Here is a 16385-nt window from a genome sequence, read left to right as displayed (position 1 = left end):
GACAAGGGAAAATCATTGTAAAGACTCTATGAACGTGGGGAGAGGAAAGCAGAAAAGCTTTTCTTGTGCAGGCTGTAAGGTTAACGCCCAACCCCAGCCTTCCACATCCATGTTCCAAACAGGAGATGGGCCTCGTCCTGCCTCCACCTCCACCTCCAGGTATGGACCCCGCCCTCCACCCGTAGCCCAGCCCATGTACCTGGTTCCAGCTTCAGCCTTGGCTTCTGCACTTCTTCCTCTCCTCAGCCCCCACGATGACCAGACTCGCAGCCCAACCACAACCACGCAGAAGAAATCTACCATTTCTGTGTTTGACACGGTGGAACTTACCTGATGACTCAAATGCCGAAGACTTGCACATTCCGGGATCAAAGCAGGAAGCGGAAATGAAGTCACTTGTTCATTGCATTCTTTTCCCTTGCCTGACTCTGCACAATGAGAATATCGAGTTCATGTGTTCCAGCCTCTGTGAGCTCTGGTGAGGCTCGCACGAAGGAGAGGGAGGAAAAGGAGAGGAATCCAAGGACGGGTTGGGTGAGGGCCGCTGAGGGGCGTGCCTAGAAAGGCCTGGCCTGCACTGTTCGCATCCGCCTAGGCTGCATGATAGCCCGCTGGTGCCATAGGTCCCCGGATACCCAGGGTCGGAAAATGTGGGAAAGGCACTTCCATGGGGTCTTTCCGCCCATCCTGCACCCCTCTTCAGAAGCCTCCAAAACAACCTTTGTGATTTTTCTCTAGAAGGAAAAGTTTCTGCTGTTGGAGTGACCCTGACTTGGCCCCCGTGTGCTTGCTTCATCAGGGATCTTGCGATTCAGGCATATTCTGGTGAGCACTCAGGGAAACTTGCTTCAAAATGGCCCATTTCCTTATGTATACAAAAGAATATTTCATCTGAGAATTTGGCTTTGTATTTGAGGGTTTCTTATTTTTTGACACACTACATTCAAGTAGAAATATAATTTCTTAGATGTCTATGGGTGCATATTTTAGTTTCCAATTAGGAAAGTAAGTAGAACATGTCTTTCTACTAAAGAGAAACAAGGCTATTACCTGTTTCTTCATCTGAATTTCCTAGGTCTGTACATCTCCACAGAGCTTCAGAACAGCGGCCTCCAGGAGAAAGGAATGGAGGCTTCATTACGTTACTTCTAGAATAATTAAATTTCCCATTAACAGGATGTTTGGACTGACGGTATTTTCCCGACATTTTTCTTTTGAAAAATCTTAAAGAAAATGTAAATAACTAATAAAAGGAGTGTCCATTGAAGTAGATTCACCCATTTTAGCATTTTGCATGTTTGCTCTCTCTCTAGATAATTACATATTTTGGTTAACTCTTTGAGAGTCAGTAGAAAATATGTTGCAGACATGATGCTTGCCATTTAATTACTTGGTAATACATCTATTTAAGATAAGGACTAAAACCATCATGCTATTATTTCACCCAAGGAAATTAAAACTAATGTCATCTAATATCTACTCTGTGAAAATTAAAGTTCTGCACATTGTTCCAAAATACATTTTTGGATCTGGGAGCCAATCAAGATTTATGTATGATAATTCTGTGTGTTTTTTAGTCTTTTTAACCTACACCAGAGGTATTGTTTCTGCAAAAATTGACTTTGAGGAATCACATATTCTTTTAGAAACTCAAGCTTTTTGATGTTTGTGATTTTATTTGCAAGGTGAGCTTAAATATTTCTTTCATTTCTTGTAATTCCTGTAAACTAGTAATTGGGTCCAGTACAGAGATTGGCAAACTTTTACTCCGAAAAGGTCCAGGTAGAAAGTACTGTATGTTCTGCAGCCAGAAGGTCTGTAATTACTCAGCTCTGCCTCTGTAGTGCACAAGCAGTCATAAGCCTTAGTAAATAGAAGGGTATGGCTTTGTTCCAATAAAGCTTTCTTTACAAAAACAGGCCTGTGAGCTGTAGTTTTCCAACTTCTGATCTAAATGCTTCAAAAGATCATTTAGAAAGTCTTATGTAGATGATGTAGTGCACTTAAAATTGCATTTTCTCAGGAAGTTATAAATTTATGTCGAGTCATTTTTATCCCCGACACAGGCCACAGTAAGTACTCCTCAGATTTGGTTACAATCCCATGAATATTCTGCTACCTAAAGACTAAATTGTAGTGTGTTCTTGTAACTTGCATATTAATAAAATGAGAAGGATATAGAAGTGGATGGTTAGCATATGCAAATATATGCATGTAAAGAAACATATACATATAAAAAGCATAGAGAAAACATGCAGAACTACTACAGTTTATGTTTGTAGAATTGGTCTCCAGGTTGTTGTTGATACCTATGGTTTATTTCAAGACCAATTCCTCCCAATTTCCCTGCCCTTAGGCAAGTTTGATGTTGGCATTGATTTTTGCAGTTCTTTCAGCAATGTTGTATTATTTCTGGATTATTATGTCAGGTGGTGGGGAATCCTAGGATCCTCCATTTAGCTTTTCCTACCATAGTGGTCCTCACCCCATAGGTGAGAGCTAATTTAAGAGAATTCTGCTAATTGCCAAGAATATCTGTAGTCTAATTATACATGTAGGAACTGGGAAAATAACCACAGGGTGGGTCCTTAGTTCAGCTGGGTCCAGTAAGAGTTCAGTGGAGTTAAGACTTGATCCATCACCTGACAAGCATAAGCCTCCACTTTGAGTGGTGGAAGGCCACAATGGTATTTTGGATCCTCAGTAATTAATGTCATCTTAGAGCCATTCTGGGTATTTCATTTTCCCCGATGCATAGTCACTCTAGTAAATGACTGCAAGTCCCTTTGTGGAGGGTTTGAAGGAAGATTTATACTATACATTGTGGTGATGGTGCAGGGTCTTTCCTTTGATGAAGGGGTTCTAAGTTTGTGAGTTGATCTGTCTTGGAATTGGGTAGTGAGCTGTGTTTTTCCACTGTAGTGGCTTAAGTCAGATTTCTGGTTACCAGACTTGAGACTTCTTGTTATAGATATCAAGCAAAATTCTAGTACACAATTCGCAGAACTACAGATACTGGGCCAAATCTGGCCCTCCACCTGTTTTTGTAAATAAAGTCTTATAGGAACATAACCATATTCATTTGTTTACATATTGTTTGAGGCTTCTTTCATACTACGATGAGAGAGTTGAGTTTAGCAAAACAGACCTTTTGAACCACAAAGCCTAAAATTAGCTATATGGACTTTTGGAGCTGTTTCTTGACCCTTGTCCTAAATAGGCTGCATGTCTGTTTCATTGCCAGGAACCAACTAGCCTGGGGTCAGTTATACTAAAGATCTCTGCAGACCAAAGCATTCTGATTCCTGCTTCATTCCCACTGTCCTTGACAGTTTATGTTCCACCTTGTCTCTGGAAATTAAGTGCTACCTACTTGATTTCTGCTGCTCTGGGTTCTCTTCATGCCCTGTGAAATCAGGTAATTCATCTCAATGATGGTATCCTCTACAGTCATACCCAGCCTATAAAGGAAAATACCCACAGAGCTTTCCAAGGATGGAGGTGCTCCAATTATTGATCTATTTATCAATATCTTTATGAACACAGAGTCTTTAACATTCCACCAACATAGAATGGGGAATGGGGGCTGTACACACATGATAAATTCGGTGCAACATTCCCATATCTCTAGATTCACTCTATTGCATTTTGCTGGGGAATCTCTGGCATATCAGCTCATTACTGTAGGCCCCCATTGAGTCTGAGTTTCAGTCCAAACAAGTAAGCTGTTAGAGCCATTCCCAGGTCCAGGAGCTAATATATTAAATCCAGACTGTCTATTCAGTGCACCCATGTCAATGAATTTGGTCCAATCTATTATTATATTCCACTCTGTTTGGTCTGGCACCCTTAGCACATGAAATTTTCATCACATGTACTTTTGTGTTTGCATCATGTAAAAATTGCAGTTGAGAAAGTAGATGCGAGTATCCAAGTTTTTCCAAACATTTCAGTTTTCAAATAAGTGAATCTAGTAACATATTTTAAATATAAAATTTAATTAAAATAAGAATTTAAAATTCTCTTTTCTAGCCGCATATCAAGTGCTCAACAGCATATGTCGCTAGTGACTACTGTAATGGACAGTGCAGGTCTACACCAGCTTCTGGTCATGTTTGGGAATGAAAATAACTTCAGGAGATCAAGCTTTTGAGACAAACTTACCTGCATTCAAGTTCCGGTTCTCCACTTCCTAACTGGGTGATGTTGGACCAATTATTAGTATTATCATAATCTAGCTTTTTTCAGCTATTAAATAGGGGTAATGATATCCATTATAAAGGGTTCTTATAATAATTAAATGAGCTTATATATGTAAAGCTTGTATTCAGACTTCTGTCATGTACTGGTTTTCAGTAAATAGTAATTGATGTTTCTAACATTCATGCTATAGAGTATACTATTCTTAGTGAATTTCATGTATATCATGTACAGAGAGACAGCTATTGTATGATGTTTGATGACTAACAAGTAATGCTTTTTGATCAATGATTGATACTGAAACAGGACTCCAGATGACCCATGTCAAGAATGATGAAGACTGTCATATCCACTTAGATACTAAGTTGCAATGAAGGGACCTAGGCTTCACATAACCCTCAGGCATATTTTAGCATTACTCTCCAAGGATAGCAGCCATTGATTTGACCCTTGGTAAGTCCTTGTTGATCCTCATTTTTAGAGTATGCTAAATGTCACCCCTGCACAATATAGAGTCCAGTGGTCTGAGCCTGAGCAGTCATGCTGCTGGTTCATTTAGAAGCAGCTGAAGTATGCCAGAGAATGCTGTGATTTAACTCAGCTTCCTGCATGTGTGCTTTGGGAACCAGGTCTGCATAACACCATTCATGAGTTTTATCATCTTGGGCAAATGAAGAATCATATTTCTCAGGGTTTTAGTTGCTGTACCTGTAAATAAGACCATTCCCTTTCCTCATGGGCAGCATGGCTCAAAATCCCCTTTACTGGCTCCAGGTGAGACAGAACTACTCTGGCGTTTTATGACACTTGTGTGTATTTGTGTGAGATTGCTTGAGTGTGTAAGGATATATGGGATTTGCAAACTAGGATGGAATAATTTTCAGTTAGATAAATCTGGGAAATATGGTCATTCTGCATTCTGATGTATGCCTTCTTTTCTCTGAGATATTTCTAGGGATCCTCTCTTCATGAGGGGAACACAGAGGCAGAAATGTTGGTGGCTGTCTGGCTGAAAAATTGTCAGCAGATAAGAAAAAATCATATACTAGTGAATGACATCTTGAAATTTACCAGGTGGATACATTCTTTCTACCCATGCCTGTGTCCAGAGCTTCCTAAAGCAAAAAGAACTCCTTACGAGGACTAAATCCCCAGTTGAATTTCCCAGGAAGTGGAACCTCTCATATTGAAGAGGGATTCCTCAATCTCTAATCAATCTTGAACTTCATGGATGTCAACTACATGTTTCTTACTTGCTGCTTGCTCTGACATATGATAAAGAAGATTTGAATTCCTCTTCTCAAAGAATCGATCATTCTACACTGTTATTAAGAGTCCGTAGAATACTTTGGAGTATGCCGCAATAGAGGGAAATAAGGCAAGACCTCCTACTTTGGTTTTGATGAGATAAGGTCATCTTTAAGAGATGCTATTAAAGCCATATGAGTGAAGACCAGCAATGAGTGAATCTAGATAGAGAAAAGAAGATAGAACCATAGCAACCTGGGAAGATAATGAGAGAACTCATAACCCTGCATAGATACTGGATCTTCTATCCTCATTCTCCAGTGAATAATCAGTGGAGATATTTCTTAGCTAACACCAGCATGTGTGTGATGGTTTAGGATTCAATGACCTTTGACAATGTGACTGTGGACTTCACCCAGTAGTGGACATTACTGGACCTCACTCAGAGAAACCTATACAAAGACCTGATGCTGGAGAACTGCCAGAACCTGGTCACAGCAAGTAAGGCCACCATCATTCCTTGTCACCTCTTAGAGAACAGATAAATATTATGTACTTACTGTGTTCCCACATTCATGATGCCAAATCTGAATATAATGGGAAATAGATACATAACCCCAGTTAAAAATAGGTGAATCTACTTCAGTGGGCATTCATTGTAATAGATGTACACACTTTATTTAGTTTTAAGATTTTTCAAACAAAAAATGTGGCAAAAATGATACTTAGTTCAAACATCCTGTTTAGGGGAAGTTCCATGATTTTAGAACTAGGGCAAAAACTCCTCCATCCGTTTCTCTGATTGGCTCATGTTTTGAAGTTGTGTGGGGAGGAACAGGCTTAGGAAATTCAGATGAAGACAGAGGTGAGTATTCTTGTTTCTCTTTAGTAGACAGACTATGGTCTAAATATGCTAACATTTCTATACAGAAACATGCACACCATAGACATCTAAGAAAGTACATCATATTCCTACCCGAATATAATGTGTAAATAAATACCGTGTAATAATGTGTAAATAAATAAAGACCGTGCAAAGATGAACTCAAATCTCAGATCAAGCATTCTTTTACGTACAAAAGGAGACAGAGGCCTCTGGACCCACCCTTCCCCGGTGCTCACTGGAGACACCGGAAGCACCAGGTCCTTGAGGACGCGGACACGGACCGCAGTCAACCCACCGGAAAACCGGAAATCCTCTTCCTCCTGGAGAAAAGTCACAAGGCTGCTTTGGAGCCTTGGAGGGAGGAGCACAGAGGATGACGCGACCCCACAGAAGCGCCCCCACCCCACTGCAGATCCGGCTCCTCCCGGGGCACGACGGCCCAGCGGCCTCTAGGACCTGGCCCTGCCGCGAGGCCCCGCGGCCCCGGCGGAAGCGAGCGGCGCGCGCCAGGCCCCTCTGAGCAGGTCCCGGGCGGCCGCCCAAGCACGTCCTGTGACTCCCTCTTCAGCCCGCTTCCCGCTCCTTCATGCCGGCGTCGCCTAAGCCGATCCGGGCAGGACAACGACCAACACTCACGACTTCAAGATGGGCCAGTAACGGCACAGACTGTGGCCGATTGTGACGTCATTTCCACTTCCTGTTTGGGGGGTGGCGGGAAGGGGCGGGGCTCCGGCGTTGGGGCCAACTGGCCCCGCTCGGCCAGGTCAGATACAGAAATTCTGGTTTCCTCCCGCGTGGGTGTGGATGGGTGCCTGGTTGGCTGGGCGCGGGGGTTGACCCCTAATCAGCCCCAGGGACAAGATTGAGTCTCGAACGAGCCCGATGGGCGGAGCTACGGACGGAGGGCGCGGCCGATCCCTGAGGGCGGGGCTGGAGGTGGGATGAGACCCAACGCGCGTTTGGATGCTGCATAGTCAAGCCTGAAGGGCGAGGCGGCGCGTTAAGACCCAGCCCCCAGCGAGCGCTTCAAAAGGTTATCTCCCTTGTCTCCCCTCTTTCCGAGAGCCCTTACAGTGATTCTCCCGTATTGATAATCCCGCCAATGCGTGAAGTGATCTGTCTCCAATAAATCCTATCTTTACGCCTTTATTTGAAATAGACACCATGCTAAATTGTAAACTCTAAAGTTGATTCCTTTGGGTTTTCAATGTAATGACATTTTCTGCAAATGTTTTATTTTTTTCTTCTTCTAGTATATATTTCTCTTTTTATTTATTTATTTATTTTTTAAATAACGCTTGTCCTGGATATTAACTTATTCAAGAATAGAGCTAAAGTTTCCCAGGTAATCACGTTTGCTGTGGTTTTCAGTGGAAGGCCTCTGTGGGGTTAATAACGAGTATAAACCCTGATTTAATAACGCATTTTATCGGGTTGTTCATGTGCATTATCAGATGTGTTTTATGCATCTATTAAATTGGTAACGATTTTGCTAGAAGTGGACTGAATTAAAGAGTCTAGATGATATTAGTGAAGGAGTTGATTCAATAATCAGTGTGAGGAGTGTGATCCACAGGAAAACAGTTCAACAGAGTGAACTGTTGGAGCTGCTCCGAGGTGTGTAGTGCAGCTTATATCTCGTTCACAAAACAGTGCACATGCAGGGAAGAGGAAAAGAAAAACCTTACAACTAGAGTTCATATATGTTTTTTTAAAAGGCGCGGAGGGGATAGAGTACATCTGGGCTTTTCTCCAGAGTATATGTTGAAGGTAACATACATGAGAATTTTTTGGTTATACATCAAATAAGTTCAGAGATGCTGACGTTACCTATATGTGGAGGGAGGCAAGGACCGGGGTTGTTAATTAGTCCCTCAATCTCTAAGAAATACAGCTGGGGAATGTGAGAGCAAGGTACCCCTTTATATGTTCCTGTTGTGGATCTGTCCAGCTGGTGTCTTCAGTCATGAGATGTGGGGTCACAAAGTCGTTTGACACAGGCTGAAGATGGTCTGCATGGCGGCTTCACAGTACAGCATGGATTTTATTGTATAACTCAAAGCCTATGCAGTTTGCTTGCTAGATTTGCCTGTTAGACCAGGGAGAGGGGTCCCAAAAATCTGTCCACTACACCATGCTAAACTCTAGTCATTGCTTTCTTTGTGTTTTGAATATAACGGCCTATTTCTGTAACTTTATGTCTTCTTCAAATATGTAGTTTTGTTTTTTATTTTTTTGATCTTACCATATGGTCCAGGGCCTCCCATATTAAAGTGTGAAATAGCGCTGATACCAGGCATTCCTCACTTATTCAGGAATGGTTCTAAAGTTTCTCCAGTGATAATATTTGCTGTGGTTTTCAGTGGGTGGCCCTAGGGAAGTTAATAAAAGTCTTTTAAAATCCTGATTTGCCAACACATTTTACCAAGAATTATTCATGTGCACTAGTAAATGTGTTTTATGCATCTATTGAATTGATAACTGTTTTGCTTTGAGAATGTTTCTTCTGTTGCTGTACAAAATGTTTAATTTTTGTGTAGCTAAAATACTCTTTTTTAAAAAATATTCTGGGTTTCCTGGCTTGTTTTAAAAATTCTCTTCAAACTGTAGATTACATTCAGAGTTCCTAGTTTTCTTCTAAATGTATTATTTTTAGTGACATTTTAGTCTTTATTCCTCAAAGAATGTATTTTGGCATGTGGTGTGGGGTAGTGGATCCAGTTTCTTTTTTCCTCCAGAAAGATGACCACTTGTTGTAATATGCTTTATTGATAAACTATGCTTGACCTACTGATTTGAAATTTCGCCTTTATTAAACAATAAATTCGTATATATCCCTGTATCAATTTCTAAACTATTATGTGCCAGTAATATTTACTTATGCCCATATCATACTCTTTAGATTACAATAGTTTTATATTGTTTTAACATTCAGAAGTAAAAATATAATGGTAGCAAAAGGTTGTTGCATCTTATGCTCTAGGTGCTTCAGAAACATTAAATGTTTTATGCTCGCAATGGTGTAGACACTATCATGATTTTCTCTTTTGTTTGTTTTCTGCAACAGCTATACTGAGATATAATTTGCATGCCATACAATTTACCCTTTTAAAACTATACCATTCAATGTTTTTGAATATGTTCACATAGTGGTGCAACCATCACAATTTTAGAACCTTTGCATCAGTCCAAAAGTACCCTTTGGCTGTCATACTCCCATTTTCCTACTCCCTTAATGTCTAAGCTGCCACAGACCTACTTTCTGTCTTCATAGATTTGTGTTTTCATTTTCTAGACTTTTCACATAAATGAAGTCGTATAATACTTTCTTTCTAATTGGCGTGTAGTTGTATCTCATCCTTGTTTTATTTAGGTCCTCTGTAACTTTTTTCAGCAGAGTTTTGTAGTTCTCAGTATACAAGGCTTTTACCTGCTTGGTTAAATATACCCTAGGTATTTTATTCTTTATGATGCAATTGTAAGTGGAGTTTTTAGGATTCCCTTTTCAGGTTGTTCATTGTTGTCTATTAAAAACACATTGATTTTTCTGTGTTGGTATTGTACCCTGCGACCTTGCTGAATTTATTAGCTAGAGTTCTTTGTGTCTGTGTGTTTGTGTTTGTGTGTAGATTAACCATACATCTTGCTTTTATTTGGCTGCACAGTATTACATCGTACAAATGTTCCCTCGTTTATCTAAGGAGTTCCCTAGTGACTGACAGGTTGTTCATGATATTTTTATATAACAAGCAACCAGCAGGCTTGGTTTCCTCTGAAGCCTCTCTCTTTGGCTGTCTTGCTGCCTCTTCACATGGTCAATGTGTCTGTGCACGAATGCCCCTGGTGTCTCTCTGTGTGACCTATCACCTCTTCTTATAAAGATATCAGTCAGGTTGCATTAGGGCCCACCCTAATGACCCCATTTTAGCTTAATTACCTCTTTAAAGACACTTTCTCCAAATACAGTCACATTCTGATGTACTGGGGGTTAGGGTTTAAACATATGAATATAGGGGCGCCACCACTCAGTCCATAATAGTGGCCAAGTTGTGTTTAATATACCCTCATGCAGCTGTTCCCATTTAATAATCATGTGGGAAACATGCTATCTAAACCATACTTCTTGTTTCCTTTTCTATTCCATTATTTACACTACGCTTAGGTCTGGGTTTTTGCTTTAATCAGGCAAATTAAAACAGGCAAATTACCTAAATTTTAGATGTCAGTAAAATGTATATGAAAAACAAGACATTCTGAAATTAACATGTGGATTAATGGAACAAATGAGAAGAAATTCATTGTACAAATTTCTAACGATTACAAATGTTCAGTTTGTGTAGATGATGTTTGCTATTAGGCAGAGACTGAGAGAGAGAGAAAATTGGAAACATATCTGCACTGCCAAGTTGATTTCTAATTCTAGTATTAGCATTGGTGTGGTTGACTGATTCATGCCTTAAATATTTATTACTTGATATCTTCCAGGTACTGGTATGAAGTTTGAAACAAAATAAAGGCCCAAGTTTCATAGAGCTTACATTCTTTGGGAGAAATAAAATAAACTAATATATAAATAAATAGTAAAAATAGAGACTGTGATAAGTGCTAACAAAAACGTAAAGTCTAATTATGAAGCACATCTTAACATAATGTTATTGTTACTTAACCATCTAGGGCAATTCCATCTGTGGATCTGTCGATGTTGTCAATACTGTTACTCTTTCTGATATAACGTGTTTAGGAGGAAGGTAGGAAGGAAAATGGGAATGAAGGAAAAAATGTTGAGTTTGTTCTTGTAAAGGTTCAGTTTGTTGTGCCTGTGAAACACCCCAGTAATATTATCCACTTGGCAGGGGCATGTGTCGTCTGGTGTTCTGTCTTAAGGGCAGTATTGGGAGAGAGAATTGAGTTTACAATGAAGCAGATCAGGAGCACAGGATTGTGCTTGGCTGAGTCTTACTTGTGATCCTTCAGTTCTCAGTTTAGCTCTCACCACCTAAGGAGTGTCCTTCCCAACTCCAGATCCTCATGCATCACAAATAAGGCTTCATGGGATACTGTATATGTTGTTGAAAGCTCACAATCCAAATGGCTATGGATAGACTATAGTGAATCCTGTGCTGTGTTGCCCACTTCTCCCTTCTGAAGTAAGGGCTTATTCTTAATTCAGAAGAAGCAGGGAGTACAGCCATCTGACTGCCCTCAGCGTTCAGCCCTCTTTGAGAATTGCCCTCAGCTAAAAGAACCTGTATCACCTAAGGTCACACCACTCAGATATTTTGCTGTGGGAGCATAACTGACCAACTGCAATTTGCATCCATCACTGTGTTTCCAATGAGGTTGTTCCTGGGCTGCTCCCAGCTACTGAGTGAGCACAGCAGTAACTGGTTCCAGTGCATACCAATTACCATGGTCACACAATGACATTAAGGACCAAGGTCAGTTACACCTGCCGGAATGTTGTCTCCTCTTCTTGGCATGAAGGACCTGGCATGTCAGGCAGCAGCATAGCTTGAAGTTTAATGGGTCTTTCACCGTGTCTCTGAAAGTTTTATCCCTTTTAGGGGTCAAGACCTCAAATTATGCAGAGGCCAGAGTTATGAAGACCTGAAGCACAAACTCCCCAACTGGCTCTCTGGGAGTGATGCTAGGTGCAGACACTTCTGCTTCTATCCCTTGATTTCTAGATCCATGAATTCTATAAACTGGAGAAGGAACACATTATGATTGTCATTGATTTAGGGTATATAGTGCATCCTGTGAATTATGTAGCCACAATGGCCTGTATATTCAAAGGCCTACAATAAATATGATTATTCTCTTTGAAATTAACCATGTTCCCGCATCTTCCATTAAAGAATTTGTTTTAACTAAGCATACCTGATACTCCCTCTAGGCTATGTTTCACCTCTGTCCTCCCCTTCCCTTACAAATTTTATAGGTGATTTATATTTGCCACCTATGTTGCCTCAACACTGACTGTGACCCACTCTACCTGGATTATTTCTGCCCCTGCTCCTCTATTTACAAATAATAAATGTAGCCCTCCCTAATATCAATGAAAGCTTCCATGTCACTAGCAAATGTCAAGGGATATTTTTCAGCGCTCGTTTGTTTAGTCCTTTCGACAAAACCAAAACTACTAACCACTCAGCTTTTCTTCAAAAAGGACCTCTTTGCCTCCGTGACACTGTGGATACCAAGCAATCATGAAATCTCCAAAGATTCTTCAAAGGAAGAATGTCACAGACAGTTGGTATTTGGATTTGGTTCCTATAGAAATTAAATGTTCCTTACGGGACACCTTGTCATATTTAGGTCAAACAAAAGAAAGAGGAAATTTTTCTTGGTGAAAATACTTTCTTCTTTCCCCCCGTTGCCTAAAGAGACACAACATAGGCTGAACATTTTCCATTCTCTTGTCTTTATACCCCAAGGGATCTGATTTTTTTTGGAAAGAAAAATGTCAATAGAACCATTTATTTAAGGAGGAGTTCTGAGAATTCAACCCTTGAGATAATAAGAACATGTTCCTGTTGTCATTTTTCCTATAATCCCCTGATCCCTGCCTAGGTGAAACCCAATTAGGCTTCCCAGGGACAGACCTCAGAGAACAAAAACTTCACTGATAACCATCAGAGAGTGTCAGTGTGTCCAGTGAGGGCTGGTGGAGTAAGAAGAAAAAGAGGAGAGTAAGTGGGTACTGAGCTTCACCTCTAGAGTAATGAGACTGGGACAGTCCTATATTTATTTAGTGTAGGAAGATTGAATTCTGGTAGTTTGAAGTACTTTAGTTTCTACTGAACCCAGTCTTTTCCAGGTCTTGTTCTGTTTTCTTCTCTCTCTGTGGAATCTAGAGCCTCTCCTCAATAAGAGTTATTTTCCAGAAAGTTTCCACCTCTTCTCTACTCTTTTCCATAACTTTAGGCTCCTGTTGGATTTCCTGTGTCCAATCATTTATTCTCTAACCACTCACTGGAGATCTATTATGCACCAGGTACTGTCTATTTTATTCCTCATGGGATTGTATTTTTCCATTATATTCCCTAACTATTTTGCTGCAGATTCAGCTCACTCATAGCAATTACTAGTTCTGTATTTATTTCTGTTGTTGTCTTGTTAGTTTCCCTAATATCGCCTACAAATAATATTATTGTTTCTGATGTTCAGTACTTAGACCAAATTTCCTTTTCTCATCTTACCAGTCTCTTTAAATGTTCAGGAGACAATTGAATGATTGAAGTCGGAGCAGATAGCCTCAGTCTGTTCATGAATTTAACACAAATATTCTAGTGCCTTAATGTAGAATCTCCTGTTGGCTGTAGTTGTAAAACAACCCATTTTTATTGGGTTAAGACATTGTCCTTAATGTCTTCATTTAGCAAGAGATTCTGTCCTGGCTGCTAACAACGGTAATGGCTGTTACAGTTTCTCAAATGCATTTTCTATTGTGATTATGGATATCATTTCTCTTCATTCACCTATTTTGTCATGAATTGTGTTAACAAACATCACAGTATTAAACCAGCTTCCCATTCCTAGAATAGGTATTACTTATTCATGATGTATTATTCTCTTAAATAAATGTGAATGCATTTGATTTAAGTTTACTATTCAATTTTGTGTCTATATTAAGGCATTTGTGAGCTTGAAGATTTCTTTTTTGTGTCATAGTTGATGCTTTTGTTCTCAATCTTTATTATACATCTAACACCTGTATGTGTGGAGCACTTACTATGTGCCAGGCACCCTGTAAGTCCCAGGAAAGAAAAGCGTAAGCAAAATACTCACATCCTCTGACCCACAAATAAACATAAAATTACCAATGTGAGAGGCACCTCAAGGAATAGTACAGGATGCTGGACTTTTGGGCCTTCCCCACTCTGTCTTCCTGACCCACACTCTCTGTTCTCCATCTCACTAGCCTCTCGGATCCTTCCATTCTCAAGCTCAGTGACCCATAGGGCACCGTGAATTCTGTTCCCTCAGCCCAAAATGTTTACCCTACCTTATTTCCCCTGGATAACAATTAATCATCCTTCCTCTCACAGCTAAAACGTTCATATTGCAGAGAAGCCTTTTCCACCCACATGCCCAAACTAAATTGGCCCTCAGTGATTTTTTCTCTCTTTAATTGATTAGAATTTTCCAGACATTAATAACACTGAAGCTTTTTCTATCATGATGAATGTAAACATTTATTTTCAAACCTTAAATTTGCCTTTCAATTTTTAGTATGATTTCAGTTATAGGAGTTTTGAGTATTTTTTATTCAATCTATCAATCACATTTTTTGCAATGAATTCCACTGATTTTTAATACAATATGTCCCCATTTTTAAGCATGTACACATGATCACACACGAACACACACAGTTTTTATTTTGTTTGAATGGTATTGTGACTTTTTTCCCTCCTCTTATCCATGTAGTCTGTGTGTTTTCCCTCTTCTTGGAAGAATCCACCCGGCAGGCAGTCTCTGAAAGAGAGAGACACTGTTATGTCCATTAATTAGAAGTGCTGCACAGTGGTCAAAACAGGTAACAGACCTGTTGCATTCATAATGATCAGAATTCCATCCTTGATGACTATGCTAGTTTAAGGGAAATTCGATAAATGATAGCCAAACAAGACAGATTTATTGTGACCTAAAAATGGAAGGTCACTTTTAGCAAGTGTCTACTGTATGTCATGAGATTCACACACAAAATTTATATACCTCATCTCATTCAATTACTTGACAGTCTTACAAGGTAGGGAGTATTTACTAACCCTATTGTTGAGGTGAGCTATCTATGCTAAGAGACATTAAATAACTTCATCAAGGTCACACAGATAGTAACTGGTGGAGCAAAATTCTATTCTAGGAACTCAGACTCAAGATCCCATTTTCTAAATCACATCTCTATACTGTACCTTGGGAGAGTTATATATCAAAAATAATTGTCATACAAGGAAGCGATTAATAATGATAATAATAGCTATCATTTATTGAGATCCTACTTTGCATAAAGGCATTTATAAACCTCACAAAGAAAGTAATAGCAATAACCAATTTTTATTGTATTTTATTTTTAAAAAATTTTTTCCTGGGTATCTTTTTAAAGTAATTTTATTGAGATTATAGTGGTTTATACCATTGTGTAATTTCAGGTGTACATTATTGTTTATTTATTCGTGAATACACTTCATCTCGATCACCCCCAGTAGTCTAATTTTTATGCATCACCATACATATGTGCCTCTTTATCCCCTTCACCCACCACCCACCCAACCCCCTTCTCCTCTGGTAACCACTAATCTGATCTCTTTACCCATGAATTTGTTATGTTCCACACATGAGTGAACTCATTCGGTATTTATCTTTCTCTGTCTGGCTTATTTCACTTAACATCATACCCTCAAGGTCCATCCATGTTGTTTCAAATGGGACAATTTTGTCTTTTTTATGGCTGAGTAGTATTCCATTGTATATATATACACCACATCTTCTTTATCCATTCATCTGTAGAAGAGAACTTGGGTAGCTTCCACATGCTATTCACGTGGCTATTGTGAATAATGCTGCAATGAACATAGGGGTGCATAAATCTCTTTGGATCATTGATTTCAAGTTCTTTGGATAAATACTCAGTAGTGGGATAGCTGGATTGTATGGTATTTCTGTTTTTAATTTTTCGAGGAGTCTCCATGCTGTTCTCCGTAGTGGCTGCACCAGTTTGCATTCCCAGCAGCAGTGTATGAGTGTTCCCTTTTCTCCACATTCTCTTCAACATTTGTTGGTTTTTTTCTCGGTAATTATAACCATTTTGACCCGTGTAAGGTGATATCTTATTGTTGCTTTGATTTGCGTTTCCCTAATAGTGATGTTGAGCATCATTTCATATGTCTGTTGGCCATCTGTATATCTTCCTTGGAAAAATGTGTTCATATCCTCTGCTCATTTTTTGATCAGGTTGTTTGGTTTTTTTGTTGTTGTTGAATTGTATGAGTTCTTTATATATTTTGGAGATCAACCGCTTGTCTGATAAATGATTTACAAATATTTTCTC

The 16385-nt window shown here is 39.6% G+C and overlaps 1 protein-coding gene across 10 annotated transcripts in view; it reads left to right on the top strand.

Moving 5' to 3' along the window:
- Window positions 1-437: 437 nt before the first annotated feature.
- The window catches only part of OR7D20 (olfactory receptor family 7 subfamily D member 20), a 63991-nt gene continuing 48043 nt past the window's right edge, over window positions 438-16385 (top strand). Inside the window, exons 1-4 of one of the 10 annotated variants that reach the window (XM_070272137.1) lie at window positions 438-478; window positions 739-825; window positions 3245-3418; window positions 4033-4200. The gene's annotated coding sequence lies outside the window, so the exon portion shown is untranslated. The other 9 variants (XM_070272136.1, XM_070272135.1, XM_070272138.1 and 6 more) reach the window with 9 other exon arrangements.

This window comes from Equus caballus, chromosome 7 (genome assembly GCF_041296265.1).
Source record: "Equus caballus isolate H_3958 breed thoroughbred chromosome 7, TB-T2T, whole genome shotgun sequence".
Lineage (NCBI taxonomy): Eukaryota > Metazoa > Chordata > Mammalia > Perissodactyla > Equidae > Equus > Equus caballus.
The sequence above is the reverse complement of the archived record's forward strand: the minus strand, read 5'-3'. Positions and strand labels throughout refer to the sequence as shown.